This window comes from Phascolarctos cinereus, unplaced genomic scaffold (genome assembly GCF_003287225.1).
Source record: "Phascolarctos cinereus isolate Bilbo 61053 unplaced genomic scaffold, phaCin_HiC Scaffold_9;HRSCAF=440, whole genome shotgun sequence".
Taxonomy (NCBI): Eukaryota; Metazoa; Chordata; class Mammalia; order Diprotodontia; family Phascolarctidae; genus Phascolarctos; species Phascolarctos cinereus.
Genome location: NW_027556402.1, coordinates 134,766,627 through 134,780,571, shown reverse-complemented (window position 1 = coordinate 134,780,571; position 13,945 = coordinate 134,766,627).

Genomic DNA, 13,945 nt, shown 5'->3' with positions numbered 1-13,945 from the left:
GAAAATCACACTGAGTCATTTTTCCCCACCTGAGGGCTGTGAAGTCTGTACACTTTGGGGCTGAGGATAGTCAGGAGCATATTGAGGGGAATATTTTAGTGCCCAGTGACAGAAAAGAGGACTGAGACAGAGTACTAGGACAAGAAGCACATGAAAGATCCCAGGGGAATCTCTGAAATGATGCTGATATAGAAGCAGGTACCATTTGGCAACTCAGTCATCTATTACTCAGTTCCAGGTATCAAGAGGAGTGGTAGTAAGAGAGTAGGTCCCTAGCTGAGTACCAAGCAAGGAAAACAATATAGCAATGTAGCTATGTGGCTCTGAGTCCAGGAGCAGAATAGTGACTTGGTTCTATCTTTTAGGCAAAAATGAACCCTGCAGTGGAATAACTAGGTCAGTGGACTGAAACCAAAGGGAAGCTTGCAGCTCTGTCTCTCTGAACATGTGGAACATCCCAGTGAACAAATAGTGACTGAATCCAGCAGCAATCTATTGAAATTCAGACACACGTAAACAAACAGTTCAAAACCTAGGCCAGGAATTTGTAGAACTCTTACCAGAGGAGGTTAGGCTTCAACAATATGTGAACCCCAAGATTTACCAGAAGTGCAGGCTAGCTTTTCAAGAGAAAGAAGATTTAGGGACCAAATTATGAGCATTTGTTTAATTTTTGAGAAATCAAGGGAGTTCCAGAAAAAAAAAAAGACATCTACTTCTGCTTCATTGAGTACACTAAAGCCTTTGGCTATATGAATTACAACAAAATGTGCCAAGTTTTTAAGGAAAAAAAAATGGGAGTACCAGATCATCTTATCTGTCTCCTGAGGATCCTGTATGCAGGTCAAGAAACAATAGTTAGAACCAGACGTGTAAAAACTGATTGGTTTAATATTGGAAAAGGAATATGACAAGGCTGTGTATTGTCATCTTTTTTATTTAACTTTTATGCAGAGTACATCATGAGAAATACCAAGCTAGACAAAGCAAAAGCCAGAATTAAGGTTGCCAGGATAAATATTAGCAATCTCAGATATGCAGATGATATCACTCTGATGGCAGAAAGTGAAGAAGAATTAAGAATCCTTTTGATGAGAATAAAAAAGGAGAGCTAAAGTCTGCCTTGATGCTTAATATTAAAATAAAAAAAACAACAGAGATCATGGTAACTGGTCCCATCTCCTCTTGGCAAACAGAGGAAGAAGAAATAGAAGCAGTGTTAGATTTTATATTATTGGATTCTACAATCACTGCAAACAAAGACTTGTAACCATGAAATTAAAATATGCTTGCTCCTGGCGGATGGAGGCGGGGGAAGTTTGTGACACATTTTGGGCAGCATACTAAAAGGGAGAGGCATTACCTTGTTGGTAAAGGTCCATCTAGTCAAAGCTATGTTTTGCTTTTTTTTTTTCCCCCAGTACTAAGACACGGCTGTGCAAGTTGAACTTTAAGGAAGGCTGAGTGCTACAGAATCGATGCTTTCAAATTTGGTGCTTGATAAGGCTTTTAAAAGTTTTGAGTTGCCCAAATTTGAATATTTATGTTTACATCTCAGTTGACCTTAATTTCAATGTTTATACCTACTGATATACATCCCAAGGGACCTTGCCTGGAAACTGCCTTTCTAAAAAAATAACTAAACTGGTCCATATGGTTCCTGTACTCTTCTCTGAAACCTTATATGATCTAAACTTCACAAAGATTAGGGAAGGGGCCTTCTTCCAAATTTCCTACTCTACCAAATAAATTTCTTTCTAAAATTATTTCAGAATTTGGTGTTTTTTTCTCAAAATTGACAATTATGGTGAGAAGTGATGGAATCTTCCTGGTGGTCACCTTGACTTAATCCAAAGGCTCTCTGAGACCATAGAAACTGAGTGAATTTCTGTGATTTTAGGATTGAACATAGATGGGACCAACTACATGGGGACAAATTGAACACAATATGAGAATCTGGTGAGTCCCCTTGGGTTCAGGTGGGACACAGTCAAAGTTCTGGATTAGAAACATTAGGACTGAGGAGTCTGAGTTTACAAAAAAATCTTTGGCCTCAGCCCAGGTATAGATTTGGATAGGATTAGAATCAGACCAGGCTACTCTAATCTGAAAACAAGTAATCCCCTTGACTTAATCACACAGGACTTGGGAAATAGCTGCTAAAAATCTGGTTCACAGATGATTGTGTACTCAATGAAACCTCTGAAGGTGAGATGCAACAAAGTATGCATCAATTCTCTTCTTCTTGTGCTGTTTGGCCTAACAATTAACACTAAGAAAACATAGGTTCTCCACAAGCCAGCACCACATCACCCACATTTGAAGCTATTGGTTACAAGAAGTGGAGATGTTTTAAATAATGTGGATAAGTTCAGTTACTTCGGCAGTACACTTTCTGGGGATGTACACATGGATAATGAGGTTGATTCACACATTGCCAAGCTAGCTCAGTGTTTGGGAGTCTGTGAAGGAAAATGTGGAAGAGAAGAGGTATTAGACTCCCTACCAAACTGAAGTTTACAGAGTCATTGTACTCAACTCATTATTGTATACCTAAGAAAGCTGGACAGTCTACCAACACTATGCCAGAAAACTGAATAGTTTCCATTTGAATTATCTTAGGAAGATTCTGAAGATCACCTGGCATGATAAGGTACTGGGCACTGAGGTCCTTTCTCAAACTGAAACTACTAAGCTTTCAAACTCTAATGAAGAGAGCACAACTCCAGTGAGCAGGCAACATTGCTTGAATGCCAAATGTATGTTTGCATGTTATGTATGCATATATTGCATGTATGTATAAATGTATGTTTATAGAGAACTCATGCAAGGAAGGTGCCCAAGGTGGTTAGAGGAGTGTTATAAGGACACTTTTATATGTATATACATACATACATATATATACATACAAATATAATGGGAGAGTAGAGGTAAGGAAAAAAAGAAAGTTACATGATAACTTTATTATATATTTAAAAGCAATAGCAAGTTATACATGATAGGTTTGCATCTCCATGTACATTTTTTTCTATTCTAATATGTTATGGAAATGTTTGTTTTATTTCTTGAGTTAAGGATAAAATAAATAAAAAATTTATAAGATGATACATAGTATCTATCTAAACCATTGGCAAACATTATTAATTAATGGAGAAACAAGAAGCTTTCCCAATAAAAGGACTGAAGCAAGGATTCCATATTCACCATTATTCAATACTGGAATAAAAATGCTAGCTATAGCAGTAAGAGAAGGAAAATAAATTGAAAGAATTATAATAAGCAATAAGGAAACAAAACTATTACTTTTTGTAGATAATATGATGACATACTTATTGGATCCCAGAATATCAACTAAAAAAGTAGATAAATAATTAACAACTATAACATAGGGAATAAACCCCTATAAATAATCAGCATTTCCTATATATTACCAAGAAATCCAGAAGGAAGAGATAAAAAGAGAAATTCCATTCAAAATGACTGTAGACAATATAAAATGCATGGAGTCTACCTGACAAAACAAACACAGAAACTATATGTACATGTTTATAAAACACTTCACACAAATAAAGTCAGGTCTAAAACACTGAGAAATATTAATTTTTCATGGGCAGGCTGAGCCAATATAATAAAAATAATGACTCTATATAAATTATTTTATTTATTCAGTTCATGTCAGTCAAACCAGCAAAAAAACCATTTATAGTGCTAGATAAAAGGTCGAAAGACATGAACAGGCAGTTTTCAGAAGAAAAAATGTTATCTAGTCTTGAAAAATGGCCTAAATCACTATTGATTAGAGATATGCAAATTAAAGCAACTCTGAAGTACCACCTTACATCTATTAAATTGCCTAATGTGACATTTAAAAATGACAAATGCTGGAGGGGATGTAGTAAAAATGGGACATTAATGCACTGTTAGATTTGTCAACTAATCCAACCATTCTGGAAAACAATGGGGAACTATGTTGAAATGACTATAAAACTGTGTATACTCATCGCTAAGTCTGTATCACAGAGATCAAAGAAAAAGAAAATGTATCAACATGTCCAAAAATATTTAAAGCAGTCTTTTTTTTTTGTGGCAAAGAATTAGAAATTGAGTGATGTCCAGCAACCAGGGATTGGCTGAACATAAATGTACTATATAATTGTGATGGAATACTGTTGTGCTATCAGAAATGACAAGCAGGATGCTTTCAGGAAGAAAAAAAAAACCAAACCTCTGAAGACATGTATGAATGGATGTGAAGTGAAATGAGCCAAACCAGAATCCCACTGTATACCATAATAACAATATTGTATGATGATCAATTGTAAACTTACCTAGCTATTCTTATAATACAATAAACCAAGATGATTTCAGAGGATTTATGATTAAAAATGCAATCTGCCTCCAGAGAAAGTACTGATAGAGTCTGAATGGAACTCACATGACACTTTTTCCCCCCTTTTTTTTTCCATGTTTTGTTTTGCAATGTGGCTAATATGGAAATATGTTTTGCATGACCGCACATGTATCGTCTATATCAAATTGCTTGCCTTTTCAAAAAGGACAAAGAAGAAAAAGTGAGAGAATTTAAAACTCAAAATAAAAAAATGAATATTAAAAAATGTGCCTGTAATTCATAAAAATAAAATAAAATGAGACTTTAAAAATACCTAGCAAAAAAAGAAAGGAAATAAGCCCATTGCTAAATCTTTTTAAACAACATAGCTTTTAATAATCAATTATGTCATCTTCTATAAAAAGGGTACCATAAAAAAATGAAAATATCATAAATAAAGCAGGCCCAGGTCATCTGGCATGCTGTTTCTGACAGATTCCAAGTAATACCAGCTGTTTTAAAGGAAGGTTAAATTGTTCTATGTACTACTGTCATTTTCTCCAGATTATTTCTAATATTCATCCCATTCTCTCCCCAAATAAACAGGATTATTTACTGAGTATTGCTGCCAGTTAGAAAGCTTCCGGAAATTTAGCAATTAATTTTCCACCAGAGGGAAATAAAATATTCAAGTTAGATCAAAATAATAATAAATAAACTTACCTAGTTCTGCTGAGAAAACAAAAGCTTATCCTCATTTCTTCAGGATTATGACTTGTATAGCTGAGTTTCAAAGTAAACAGAATGGGAAGAGGGCATCAATGGAACTGCTGATGATTTCACAAAATAGTACCTTTTCCCTAAGATCATAGAATGACCCAAACCCAGTATGGAAATGACTTTGGTAACCATTTATTTCATCTGTACTTGATAGAGAATTTCCTCCTTCACAGTAATTTTTCTTGCTTCCTCATGAAATTCTCAAGTTAGGTAGGGAATAGCTGGCCATTTGTGCCTATTTTTAGATAATTAGCCTTTTAAATTCTAGGTTTTTTCCCCTAACAGCAAACCAAAATCTTCCTCTAGAGAACTTTTGCTCTTAGAGAAATTAAATTTTCTACATTTTTGTACATATAGTAGCTAATAGTTGTTCATCTAGATTCTGGAACCCCTAGAGCAGTACTCCAGTTTCTTTGTGAAAGAAGTTCTCCATGAATTTAAGAGGAGAGTGATAGTTCAATCTCATCCACAATAGGAAATATACAAATGGAATGTTTTCTTTCTTACACTTATTCTCAGGCTATGTTATTAAGCTGTGAACAGCTTGAAAAGGAGAAAGAGTTTGGTTCTAAAATTTTAACAATAATAATCAGATTAATCATTTTTAAGCATTAGAAACCTTCCTTTGCTTAAGTCAGTGCTAAGAAATAGAAAGACAGAAAAATAAATGTTTTTTTTCTTCTGTTAATCATTCTGCCAAATTCCCTTTGACGGAGAAGTAAATAATATTTGCAGAATTTACCCAAATATAAAACTAATGCTCTGAGGGTTTAAGTGGTTAGGTCAAGGTCACAATGTCAATTGTTGTTCTCTTTCTTTCTTTCTTTCTTTTTTGTTGTTTTCTTTATCTTTATCACACTCTGTATGTTTTTGGTTATTTATAAATTGTATTGAAATAAAAGAAAAAAATTCAATTGATTTTTTAAAGAGTCACTAAGACTTGAAGATGCTGAATAAGAATTTTAAAGTAGGTGTCCAAAGAACACTTGATTAATACAACCAAAGGTCCATGAACTAAAATGGGGGAAAAATTACATCTTTATATTAACTAACTTCTAACTGAAAATTAAGTGTTAACTTTGACTATTTAAAAAACTATGATTCTGAGAAAGGAGGCTTCTTCAGACCAGCAAAAATGTCCAAAGTACACATAAAAAAAGGTTAAGAACCCATGATTAAAAAAGCGCAATCATTTAGTAAGAGTCATTGATACAGAGTTCAGCTTAACTTGAAACTCTATGTGATATATTTAGCTAATACTGTCTATATTACTTAAACAAGTAAAGAGAATTTGCACTTATTAGGAACTAAAAGATTATCTGGATTTTCTACCTCATCATTTTAACAGTAAAGAAACTAAGGCATACTTTGTTAAGTGACTCCCATAAGGCTGCATATACAGTAAACTACAGAGCCAAAATTTTATATCTGATGGACTCTGTCTCTAAATCCAGAGCTTTTGCTACTACATTGTGTAGCTTTTTGATCTAGTCCACCTTCAGGAAGGAAAACAAACAAAAAAAAATTAAAGGATTTTGGTTGTTGCTAAAGGAACCAAATAGGTTGTCCTGAACCATCTTTGTAAAGCATTTTTCTCTTTCTCAGTTAAATGGAAGTGACACTTTTGATGATGACCTAAACTCAAAATTGAGTTTATAGTTACCTTCTTCCCAAAAAGTTGTTTATAAAATATTATAAATCAAAAATGCATATTGGTAAGTAATGAGGGCAGAGGAAGTAAAAATAAATGGAAGATTTTGCATATGACATGATAGGCAAGGAGTAGTTATTGTAGACTCATGAGAACACAGGCTGTCTTTGGATTATGGTGAAATTGCATGTCTATGTCCAAAGGAAGATTTGACATTAGTAAAGCTTTACATTAGACTGCAGAGAATTCATTTCTTTGAGAGGGAAAACTTCAGCATTTTTTATTTATTAACTCCAGAATTACATTATGCTCATAAGATCTTTGCTGCACATGAAATTGAAGTATCAAGCATCTGGAGGGAAATTAAAAACAAACAAACAAACTCATGGGTTCCTTGTACAAATACAAAGGGAATCAAAAAACAATCTGAATGAGCTTTCTTGAAAGAGGAATATTTTGCCTTACATTTTGCACATTTGGTTCTTGATTTCAATTCAAATGCATCTCCCCTGAATCTATGAGTGAAATATATTAAAACAAAGTTTAAAGAAAGGTGGGTCAAAAAACAAATCATATAAACAACCATTAATTTTATTAAGAAAATGATAACAAAGAAATAACATATGGAAATTTATGAGATTCAGCAAAAGCAGCATAGTTAACATAACTGAAATATTTAAAAAAGAGACAAGAATGGTAGAAAAAAAATTGGGAAAATGAATGCAAGAAAATAATTAAAAAGAAGTTAACAGCTTAGTAAAGGAGGCACAAAAATACTGAAGAAAATAACACCTTAAAAAGCAAAATGGGCAATATGAGAAAAAAAGGCACAAAAATCCCCTGAAGACAAGAATTCTTTAAAAAGCACAATTGGCCAAATAGAAAATTATATACAAAAATTCACTAAAGAAAAGAACTCCTTAAAAAGTAGAATTGACCAAATGAAAAAAGGTGTATAAAAATTCACTTAAGAACATAATTCTTTAAAAATTAAGATTGGGGAAGGCAAAGCTAATGATGCTGAAAGACATCAAGAAACAAACAAACAAAATAATAAAAAAGAATTAAAAAAAAATAGAAGAACATGTGAAATATCTCATTGGAAAAACACCTGACCTGGAAAATAGATTGAGGAGAGATAATTTAAGAATTATTAGACTATCAGAAAGCCATGATCATAAAAAGGTCCTAGTCATCATATTTCAAGAAAACTGCCGTTATATCCTAGCACCAGAAAATAAAGTAAAAATAAAAAGAATCCGCCAATCATCTCCTGAAAGAAATACCAAAATGAAAACTCCAAGGAATATCATAGCCAAATTCCAGAACATCCCAGGTCAAGGAAAAAAAAAAACACCTCAAGCATCCTGAAAGCAATAATTCAAATACTAAGAAGTTATAGTCCAGAAAACACAAAATGAAGTATCTTCTTCATAAAAGGATCAGAGGGGTTAGAATGTGATATTCTGGAAAGCCAATCAAGAATCACCTACCTTAAAAAAAACTTAGCATAATCCTTCAGGGGAAATTTTGAATAGATAGAAAGAGATAAAGAAAGTTAGATGTAGATATAGCTAGCTAGCTAGTATGTATATGTATGTTATATATATATATATACATATATATATAATATATATACACACACACACATGCACACATTACTTATAATGTGAATGTATATGTATATGTGTGTATATACACATATACTTATACAATATACATACATTATATGTAATGAATATGTATATTCACATATACATGCATTATATGAATATACATATACATGCAATATTATAATGAATTAGAGGATTTTAAAGAATTATTGATGGGAAAAAAAAGCTGAATAGAAAATTTCATTAAAAACCTGAGTCTTACAATATATAATTTACCACAAACACAGTTGAGGCAGAAAGACCTACAAAGAGTAAAGGTAAGGGGCTGATGATTTAAAAAAAAACAATGGTAGCAATCATTATGTCAGACAAAGTAAAATTGATCTAATTAAAAGAGATAAGTGAGGAAACTAGATTTTGCTAAAGGTACCATAGACAATGAAGCAACATCAGCACTAAATATATATGCACCAAATAGTATAGAATCCAGATTCTTAAAGAAAAAAAGTTAATTGAGTTTCAGGAGGAAATAGAAAAAAAATATACTAATCAGGGATCTCAAATTCTCCCTCTCAGAATTAGATCAATCTAACCAAAAACTAAAATAAACAAGAAAAAAAGTGAAAGAGGTGAATCAAATTTTAGAAAAAATAGATATGATAGATTTCTGGAGAAAATAGAATGGGGATAGAAAGGAAGAGAACATTTTTCTCAGCTGTACATGGCACCTACACAAAAAATGACTAAGTATGATGGCATAAAAAAATGCAGAAGAGCAAAAATATTAAATTACTTTCAATGAATGACTGTGGAAAGAAAGATTAAAATTCAATTGGAAACTAAATAATCTAATCCTATAGAATGAGTGGGTAAAAGAGCAAATCATAAAAATAATAATTTCATTAAAGAAAGAACCAGAATCACACAACATACAAAAATCTAGGGGATGCAACCAAAGCAATACGTATGGGAAAATTCATATGTCTAAAAACTTACATCAATAAATAGACAAAAGAGAGATCAATGAATTGAGCATACAACTAAAAGAAAAAAAAAAACTAGAAAAAAATCCCAAATTAAACACCAAATTGGAAAACCTGAAAATTAAAGGAGAGATTAATAAAATGAAAAGTAAGAAAACCTTTGAAAACTGTTGGAAAAACCATAAAGCAATTTGTCAGTAACTAGGACTAGATCAACATCTCATACCTTATAGCATAAAAGATCTAACTGGGCACATGATTTAGAAATGAAAGATGAAACCATAAGCAAATTAAGGGAGCATGAAATAGTTTACCTGTCAGATCTATGGATAAGGGAAGAATTTTTGACCAAACAAGATATAGAGAGCATTGTGGGATTTAAAATGGATAATTTTGATTACATTAATTTAAAAGTTTTTAGATAAACAAAACCAATATAGGTAAGATTAGAAGGAAAATAGAAAGCTGTGGAGGGAGGTATTACAGCAAGTTACTCTAATGAAGTCCTTATTTCTCAAACACAGAAAGCTGAGTAAAATGTATGACTATGTGTCATTCTCCAATTGGTAAATTCTTAAAGATATGAATATACAGTTTTCAGTTGAAAACAATAAAAACTATCTATGGTCATATGAAAAAAATGCACTAAATCACTACTAATAAAACAAATCTTAGGCACCACCTTCCACCTATCAGATTGGTTAATGTGACAGAAAAGGAAAGTACAAGTGTTGGAGAGGATATGGGGAAATGGGGACACTAATACATTGTTGGTGGAGTTGTGAACTGTTCCAATCATTCTGGAAAGTAATTTAGAACTGTGCCCAAAGGGCTACAATACTTTGTATACCCTTTGACCTGGCAGTACCACTACTAAGTCTGTATTTCAAAGAAACTTGAAAAAAAGTAAAAGATGTATATGAGCAAAAATATTTATAGCATTGTTTTGTGGTGGAAAAGATTGGCAATTGAGAAGACATTCATCAATTAAAGAGTGGCTGAACAAGTTGTGGTATATGATTGTGATGGAATACTATTATGTTGCAAGAAATAATGAGTAGGATGTTTCAGAAAAAACCTGGAAAGGCTTACATGAATTGTTATGAAGTAATGAGCAGAATAATGAGAATATTGTATACAGTAAGAACAATATTATACAATGATCAACTGTGAATTGTTCAGCTATTCTCAGCAGCACAATGATCCAAGACAATTTTGAAAGACCAATGATGAAAAAGGCTAACCCCTCCAGAGAAAGTATGGATAGAATCTGAATTCAGTTTAAATCATACTGTTTTATTTTTTTACCTTCTTTCTTTTTCTTTGTTTTGTTTTGTTTTTGGCTTGGTGTTTTCATTCACAATGTGACTAATATGAAAATATGTTTTATACTACTGCATATGTATAACCTAATTCAAATTGCTTACCTCCTCAATGAGTAGTCAGGTGATTAAGGGTGGGAGAGAATTTGGAACTCAAAATTGTAGAAAACAAAAACAGTATGTTAAAATTGTTTTTATGTGAAATTAAAAAAAACCCAAAATATTAAAATTAAATAATTGTTAGTGCAAAACACAAATTTCTAATTTTGCTCTGATTACTTGAATTCATATGTTTTTATTGGTCATAGTTGGATGTCTTTTTTCCTGAAACTTACCATGTGTATCATACTTAGGCAAACACAATCATCATGCCCCACACTATTGTCCTTTTACTATTAATTTTGATTCCTCAAAGTTAAGCACTTTCAATGATCTATGACCATTTAGTGTAACTATAAGTTTACCATATTGAAAATATGAGCTTTTTTGTCAGGGAAGCTTTGAGTAATCACTAAAATTTCTATGTAATTTCTAAAATGAATTCTACCTACCTCCTTTATCTATTTAATTTTAGATTCAGATTATTCTTCATCTACAATGCTGATACAAAATAGGCATGCTATAAAAATGTGTTTTCAGAGTCAACTTGGTATAATAGAAAAGTTACTTGAATTTGAAGTTCAGTTACCCAGGAATGCATTATAGACCTGCTATTCACTTAATTGATTTTTTTTTTTGGAACTACCATGGCATGATACATAGAAACATATTAGTTGTCTAAATTTTAGATACCAGAGGACAAAAATTTGCCTTATGTTACTAAATGGCTGAGCAATTATTAGTGCCTTCATTGATTAGCATTTTGAAAGATGATTTACTAGTTGAATGTCCTCTATCCTTATAAAGCCTACTATATTATGAAAATAGTAGTGTCTGTAAGACATTATTCAAATATAGGGTTATATGATTCAGAGTTGGAAAATAAGTCTTGTACTTTCACTGTGCAAATGGTGAAAATGAATATCATGCAACGTAAATGAATAAAGCTTTAGCTAGAGGGCAAAGTATTTAGAATAACTATACATAGATTAAAATACTTTGAATGAATCAGAGGAGCCTTGAGTCGGGCTGAGTTCTTAAATTTTGGCCCATTGTTAGAGAATTTGTCTATAAACCTCTTTTTTTAAAAAAAATTCTATTTCTGTCTTAATGACTCTCTCTCTCTCTCTCTCTCTCTCTCTCTCTCTCTCTCACTGTGATCATAATCTTGAGCTATTCATGCTTCATTACACATTAATGAAAATAAAACCAAACATCCCAAGAGTTTTTTTTTTTTAGTTTGTCCTGTAAGGCTATGAACCTAACCTATTGCTGTATTTTTGATCTCCCATGACTGACTCATTAAGAGTGGTGAGGCCTTGGGGAACCATCATAATATCTAGCATTATATAGATATTTATTCTCAAGAAAATCTTTCAAAATGTTCTCCAGGAAAACAATGATATTTAATTGCAACTACATAATTCACCAAACACCTTACATAAAGCCTCACAATAATCCTTTGAGGCAGATGTTACAGATATTACCTTCATTTTACAGATGAAGAAATTGAGGAACTGAGAAGTTAAGTGATGTGACTCTGGTCACACAGTTAGATCAAGGATCTAGAACTGGATATGACCTCAGAAACTATCTGGTTTAATCCTACCTCCCCCCCGTTTTGTTAACAAATGAGAAAATTCTTGTTTAAAAAGGTTTTAAGCATTAAACATGGGATTTGAATTGTTATTATCAGTTCAGTGCTATGCCTTGTATCAGAGGAAAAATTTAAATTCCCTCCAAATCCATGACTTTATCTGACATGGCATTTGTGAAGCTTTGCAGAACCAGTGATGATTATTCTAATAATCTTTATAAGAATTTTCAAGGCTCTTTCCTCTGCTGCCTTCCCCCAAACCAGCAATAATGGAATTCTTGGCACGTTATGCTGTGGGAAAAAAAGACAGGGAATTGTGACAATCCTAGGATGATGAGTGTTTTAAGGGAATAGATAATAAATTCTATTTTGGACATGTTAAGTCTTAAATGTTTTTTGGACATCCATTTTGAGATGGCTAACAGGCAATTAGAGTGGTTAGGGCTGAATAAGTTGATTTGAAAATCATCAGGTTAGAGGTGATAATTGAACTCATGAAAATGGATGAATCCATCAAATGAAATAGTATAAAGTGAGAAGAGAAGAGAGTCCAACATGGAACCCCCCAGGGGTAACCATGATTACTGGCCATGATCTTGGATGAAGATGCAGCAAAGGGGATTGAGAAAAAGTCAGAATGCAGGAAAAGAACCAAGAGAGAATAATGTCACAAAAACTTAGAAGACTGTAGTAAGAAGGCAGCCATAAAAAGTGTCAAAATCTGTAATGAGGTCAAGAAAAATAAGGATTGAGAAAAGAGCATTAAATTTGGCAATTATGGGCTTGTTTGTTAACTTTATGAGTTGAAGATGAAATTTGAAACCAGATTATAGAGAATTAAGAAGAGACTGAAAAGAGAGGAGTCAGAGACAGTATTATAGATGACCTATTCAAGTAGTTTTATCACAAATGACATGAGAGCTTTGGGAAAATTGTTATTGGGAATAGATGGATTTTCAAGTTGGGGGAGATATGGGCATGTCTGTAGGCAGTAATGAAGAAGCCAATAGATGCAGAAAGACAAAGGATAATGTGAGTGGGGATGAATTAAAGGGCAATGTACTAGAAAAGACATGGAATGGGATCACTTGATCACATAGAGGGTTTTGCCTTGGCAAGGAGAAGAGCTACCTATTCATGTAAGACTGAAGTGGAAGGAGAGGAAATAAAAGGAGACTAGGTGAAAAGAAATGAGGAGAAAGGAGAGGAGAGAGATCTTGGCAATGGCCTCATTTTTTCAAGTGAAGTATGAGGCAAAGTATTCAGCTGAAAGAGTAGGGTTCGGAGGCAAGACCTTAGGAAATCTAAGGAGGGATAAAAAGATTTAGAATAAGCTGCTTTACTGAGTGGGACATTGAGTTAATTAGGGGGTTTTAAAAGGATTGTCTTGAAGCAGTGCTGGGCCACAGGAAGTATAAATAATTTTGCAGTGCACCTAGTCAGCATGGTTTCATGATTTTTCTTTAACTTCATTCAGCAGCATGTGAGTAGGAGAGAAGGCATCAATTCATGTATAAGATCTACAGTTGAAGCTCATCAGGGCAAGATTGATGATGTGATGAGGGTAAAA